The sequence below is a fragment of the Neofelis nebulosa genome, chromosome 2 (assembly GCF_028018385.1).
Source record: "Neofelis nebulosa isolate mNeoNeb1 chromosome 2, mNeoNeb1.pri, whole genome shotgun sequence".
In the NCBI taxonomy this organism is placed as follows: domain Eukaryota; kingdom Metazoa; phylum Chordata; class Mammalia; order Carnivora; family Felidae; genus Neofelis; species Neofelis nebulosa.
In genome coordinates this window covers 51,095,849-51,101,848 of record NC_080783.1, presented here as the reverse complement: position 1 = coordinate 51,101,848, position 6,000 = coordinate 51,095,849, and the positions used below count along the sequence as shown (strand labels likewise).

General features: G+C 35.9%; 1 non-coding gene across 1 annotated transcript; it reads right to left on the bottom strand.

The window, feature by feature from the left end:
• Positions 1–334: 334 nt before the first annotated feature.
• LOC131505792 (U6 spliceosomal RNA) lies at positions 335–440 on the bottom strand. The gene has a single exon (XR_009258566.1). It is a non-coding gene; the product is annotated as a U6 spliceosomal RNA (small nuclear RNA).
• Between the last annotated feature and the right edge of the window lie 5,560 nt (positions 441–6,000).

The following is a 6,000-nucleotide window of genomic DNA, read 5'->3' as shown; positions in this document are numbered from 1 at the left end:
CTAGTCATATAACCTTTATTCCCTTTTACTTCACTACTCTTGTACTCTGCTTTCTAGAATTTCAGCACTGAAAGAGTTGTGAAATTTGCATTTTTCCTCCAAGTTCATCGATCCAATATTCCTTACTCTCTTCATGTTAAATACTTATTTATCAATGTATTTAAACCCAAGTCTTTAAAATCTGAAGTCTTTCAATCTTGCTTTTTTTTAAAATCCAAGCATCAGGAAATGAAAGACATAACTATCATCAAATGAGTGACCTCTCAGAGATCACAAAAAATTGTTTCACTCTACATAGTATCATCCCAAATAGTTTTAAATAACCACTTTTTAAAAAAATATGAAACACTTCACAAATGTGTATATCATCCATGCGCAGGGACCATGCTAAGCTTCTCTGTAACATTCCATTTTAGTATATGTGCTTCTGGTGTAAGCACTTAAAGAAACAATTTTTGGGGCGCCTGGGTGGCTCAGTCGGTTAAGCAGCCGACTTTGGCTCAGGTCATGATCTCTCGGTCCGTGAGTTCGAGCCCCGCGTCGGGCTCTGTGCTGACAGCTCAGAGCCTGGAGCCTGTTTCAGATTCTGTGTCTCCCTCTCTCTGACCCTCCCCTGTTCATGCTCTGTCTCTCCCTGTCTCAAAAAAATATAAAACATTAAAAAAAATTTTAGAAAAAGAAAAAATTTTTAAAAAGAATGAGTGCTTTCTTCTACATGCTTAGCTCTAGTGATTCTAGCTTTTACTAGTCATTCTCATAGAATTTCTATAGAGATACTTCCAGATAAGTATACAGTTCCTTAGGAGCATTTCCAGAGAAGCAACTCCTGACTCAACTGAGAGACTTGAAGATAAAAGTAGAAGAAATGTCAGATTGCATCGTACCAGTTGGTCATCCAGCTGAATGCTGACACCAAGACACATTTTTTAAGTTTTAAATTTAATTCCAGTATAGTTAACGTACGTTATATTAATTTCAGGCGTACAATGCAGTGATTCAACAATTCTATACATTTCTTAGTGCTCATAATGGTAAGTGTGCTCCTTAATTTCCTTCACCTATTCTACCCATGACATCAAGACATTTTGAAGGAAAGCACTATGGCTTTCTAATTCATCCATCTAAAATCCAGAAATATAGATGGTTTCCTTACTGTATTGGATCAGTTGATATATGACCTAGACATTTTCTAAACTTCTTGACAATTATTCTCTTGTTTGCTTATTCCAGTGCTTTAGGCAACATTTTCAGTTCACATCACTACCCACCGTGTTCTTTTGGTTGACATGAAATTACTTCTTTTAAACTTCAAGATACACTCACTAGTATTTTTTAATATCCTAGGATTTATTAACTTAGTTAACATTATCCATATTATTCCTGATTTTTTGAATAATTTGATCACAGTTCTCCATTTCTATCATTTTATTTATTTTTTTCTTTCTAATTTTTTTCTTATTTTTTTAATTTTATTTTTTATTTTTTAAAATTTACATCCAAATTAATTAACATATAGTGCAACAATGATTTCAGGAGTGGATTCCTCAGTGTCCCTTACCCATTTAGCCCATCCCTCCTCCCACAACCCCTCCAGTAACCCTCAGTTTGTTCCCCATATTTATGAGTCTCTTCTGTTTTGTCCCCCCGCTGTCTTTATATTATTTTTGTTTCCCTTCCCTTATGTTCATCTGTTTTTTCTCTTAAAGTCCTCAGATGAGTGAAGTCATATGACTTTTGTCTTTCTCTGACTAATTTCACTTAGCATAATACCCTCCAGTTCCATCCACGTAGTTGCAAATGGCAAGATTTCATTCTTTTTGATTGCTGAATAATACTCCATTGTATATATAGACCACATCTTCTTTATCCATTCATCCATTGATGGACATTTGGGCTCTTTCCATACTTTGGCTATTGTTGATAGTGCTGCTATAAACATGGGGATGTATGTGTCCCTTCGAAACAGCACACCTGTATCACGTGGATAAATGCCTAGTAGTGCAATTGCTAGGTCATAGGGTAGTTCTATTTTTAGTTTTTTCAGAAACCTCCATACTGTTTTCCAGAGTGGCTGCACCAGCTTGCATCCCCATTCATTTCTATCATTTTAAATAAAAATATCAGGTGTTACACATATATATGTATATATTTATATGTATATATTTATAAACATATATATGGTAGGCATAATCATATATATATGTGTGTGTTTAGAAAAAGATAAATTCCTGGCAGAAAGTGGAGAGGTCAACATTACTTGAGGGTGATGCCATGGAAGGGAATTTTCTATCATTGACAATCTAGTACTTTCTGAGCACGACCTACGTCTGCCTCTGTTTCCAATCCATCAAATCCCTTCAACCCTCTAATTTGACAGCTATCTCTATCACTCTGATGGAGCCATTCTATATAAAATCTCCAGTTGATCTCATTTTATTATGTCAAGTTATTTTTTGCTGTTTCTCTATACCCTTGCCTCTCTGTAACTTTTTATACCACTGGACAACATTTTTGTTTTAAACTCTTATTTAACCTTTGATTACACAACCCATCTTTTCTACCCGCCTTCATGACTTCTCCTTATCTGGTTTCTTTTCACATTTCACTTGCTTTTCAGCCTTCCAAAATTTGTCCCTCAGGGTATTGTCCTTGGCTGGGCTTTCTCTAAACTGGATCTTTTGAGAAATTCATATTTTCTTATTGACCATCACCTCTATGTGAATGGCCTCAATTCAACTCAGATGTCTTGGCTTTACTCACTCATTTGTCCATCTGTGAAAAAGTTATTGAATGCTTACAATATGACAGGCACTAAATAAATAAATTGGGTTCCTCAATACTCTATAAAACTGTAATTCATAACCCTCATAAGACTAATGTCCAAGTTTCCCTAGCTTTAAACTTTCATATCATGTTTGATGAACCTTTGTTCAATCTCTATATTCATTTTTTCAATATCTTTCACTTATTTTTAAAAAGTGTCTTTTGATTCATCAGTTCTTCTTATGGGCTTCAACATAATCCAAGTTGTCATGTCCCTTATACCTGGGTTATTACTTTAGCTTTCTAATTGGCCCTCTGATTATTTTATTCAGCCTGTATAATAATATATTTCTTATCATGTCACTCTTATTGTTCATAAACACTACAAGTCCAAACATTTCCACCTGATTTTTGAAGTTTATATAACTAGAGTTACCGTACTGCATAAATGTTATTCCTAACGTGCACCTGTCTTTATAGACAGGAAGTTTCCCTACAAAATTAATCGTTTTTTTACCTCCATATTTTTGCAAATACTGATTTCCCCATTCTGTGATTTATTTTGTTTCAGTTGATTTCCCCCCTCCCAAATGGAATTGTAAGCTCTTGGAAATCAGGATCTATTTTTAGTTATTGAATTGTATCAATTCTATTTTTAAAAAATTTTAGTGTTTATTTATTTTTGAAAAAGAGAGAGAGAGAGAGAGAGAGAGAGAGAGAGCATGAGTGAGGGAGGGGCAGAGAGAGGGAGACGCAGAATCCGAAGCAGGCTTCAGGCTCTGAGCTGTCAGCAGAGAGCCCAGTGCAGGGCTAGAACTCATGAACTGCAAGATCATGACCTGAGCTGAAGTCAGACATTTAATGGACTGAGCCACCCAGATGCCCCGAATTTTATCAATTCTAAAATGCACATTTTTTCATATTATTAACTTCCCTAAAGTCAACATTCATCTTATAATCAAAGTTGACATCTTAAACATTATAATAGTTTACTTGTTTTTAATGTTTATTTATTTATTTTGAGAGAGAGAGAGAGAATGAGTGAACAGGGGAAGGGCAGAGAGAGGAAGAGAGAGAATCCCAAGCAAGCCCTGTGCTGCCAGCACAGAGCCCAATGCAGGGATCGATCCTGATCTCGCAAACCCTGAGATCATGACCTGAGCCCAAATCAAGAATCAGACACTTAACTGACTGAGCCATGCAGGCACCCCACACATTGTAATAGTTTAACTGGCATTATTATTCTCTCCTGGTGGTAAACAAAATAATGGTGTGTATTATAAGCAATAGTATATCAACTGCAATCAAATACCATTTTTTTTTTTTACTTTTACAGCACTTGAAGAAGTAATAGGCTCATTGCAGATATGCCGTAAATGCTTGTTGGTTGATTTCTTTTCTAGTTATATGGTTTTGAACCACAAAAGTGGCTGCAATAAAGATAACCCATATACCTAGCATGTTACTAATTTCAAAAATTAAAATAAAAATCTTTTGTTTTTTGAGGGGAGGTAGAAAAGATAAAGAATTAGACAAGTATGTGATTCCCACTTTAAAAAAAAATGTTTATTACAAAGAATTGAACTCTAAAGTTCTAAATTATATCTTAAACTCTTTCTCCAGGCTTTGAGAAGATCTCACTTACTTTGGACCATGTGAGATCCTTAACTATCATTACAGACATGAAGATTGTATATGGAAGGAAATGTAGAAAGTTTCTGCTTCTGTTTTTATTGCTTATTTTTGTATTATCACTATAGCCATGCACATATAAACAAAAAATGTTTTGTAATCAAAATATTCTAGTAACATATAAGAGGCATTGTATTCATAAAGGAATTTGCATTCAAACTTGTTTTAATTAAACTACTATATTTAAAGTTTATTTACTTATTTTGAAAAATAACAAAGAGAGTTGGGGCGGGGCAGGGGCAGAGAGAAGGGGAGAGAAAGAATCCCAAGCAGGATTGACATCATCAGTGCAGAGTCCTATGCAGGGCTCAAATCCATGAAATGTGGGATCATGACCTGAGCGGAAACCAAGAGCCCACGCTCAACCAAGTGAGCCACTCAGGTGCCCTTAATTAAACTAATTTTTTAAAAATATCTTTAAAAAGTGTGCACAAGGAACAGTGCCATAATCATGATGGAAGTTTGGTTTTTCTCTGTATTTATTTCAGCCTATGTCTGCATATTCTCAATGAAGTGCAGAATTGAGCCCAAAATTGTAATGCAAAGTAGATGTTTTTTAATCATTCATCGATGTTTTCAGCCATGCCAGCCATATCTGAATTAAGATTATATATTCCCATGATGATTTTATCATGTAGTATGTCTGAATGTGTAATGTAGCGGATGAAAGTGGGCACTGGGATCCAACAGACCTGAGATCAAATACTGGATACACTGCTTACTAGGTCTCTGCATTTTACTTACTTTGTCTAAAGGTGGGATTTTTGTGATGATTAGAGATAATGCTTAGAAAATACCTGGTATAATAATCAGAAGGAAGAGGAAAGAAGGACTTTGTCCCTTTTGATACTTTGCTGTAGGTGGCCAGTTTCTCATAGGGAAATCTGCCCCACCTGTTGTGTTGGCGCTTAAGGAACTGCTGTTGTAAGTGGCTCATCAAGAGTTGAATGTCATGTGGCCTTGTTGGGACTATGGAAAAGGAATTAAGCCACAGGATTGCCCATTCAGTCTTGGGAAGATCTGGATGATTCTGCAGAAGCAAAAATGATTTGAAAATGTATATATAGATACCTCTCTACCAATCCATCCTCACCTGACTGAATGTTGTATAATAGCCCTTTTCCAAAACAGGGGTGGAATGTTCTGGTTTCACCACAGATTTTCTACTCATTTCATTTTTAGAATCAGCTTAAAGATTTCAGGTCCCTTTTGTATATAACCTTTATTCTTTAGCTTTTTAAAAAATAATATTTTTGCATATTAAAAAACAAAGAAGGGGCGCCTGGGTGGCTCAGTCGGTTAAGCCTCCGACTTCAGCTCAGGTAACGATCTCATGGTTTGTGGGTTCGGGCCCCACATCGGGCTCTGGGCTGACAGCTCAGAGCCTGGAGCCTGCTTCGGATCCTGTGTCTCCCACTCTCTCTGCTCCTCCCCTGCTCACGCTCTGTCTCTCTCTCTCAAAAGTAAAATAAAAAAAAAATTAAAAAAAAAAAAGAAAATACCTAGTACTTGGCATAAATACTCTAAATCTGTTAGAAGAGAGAA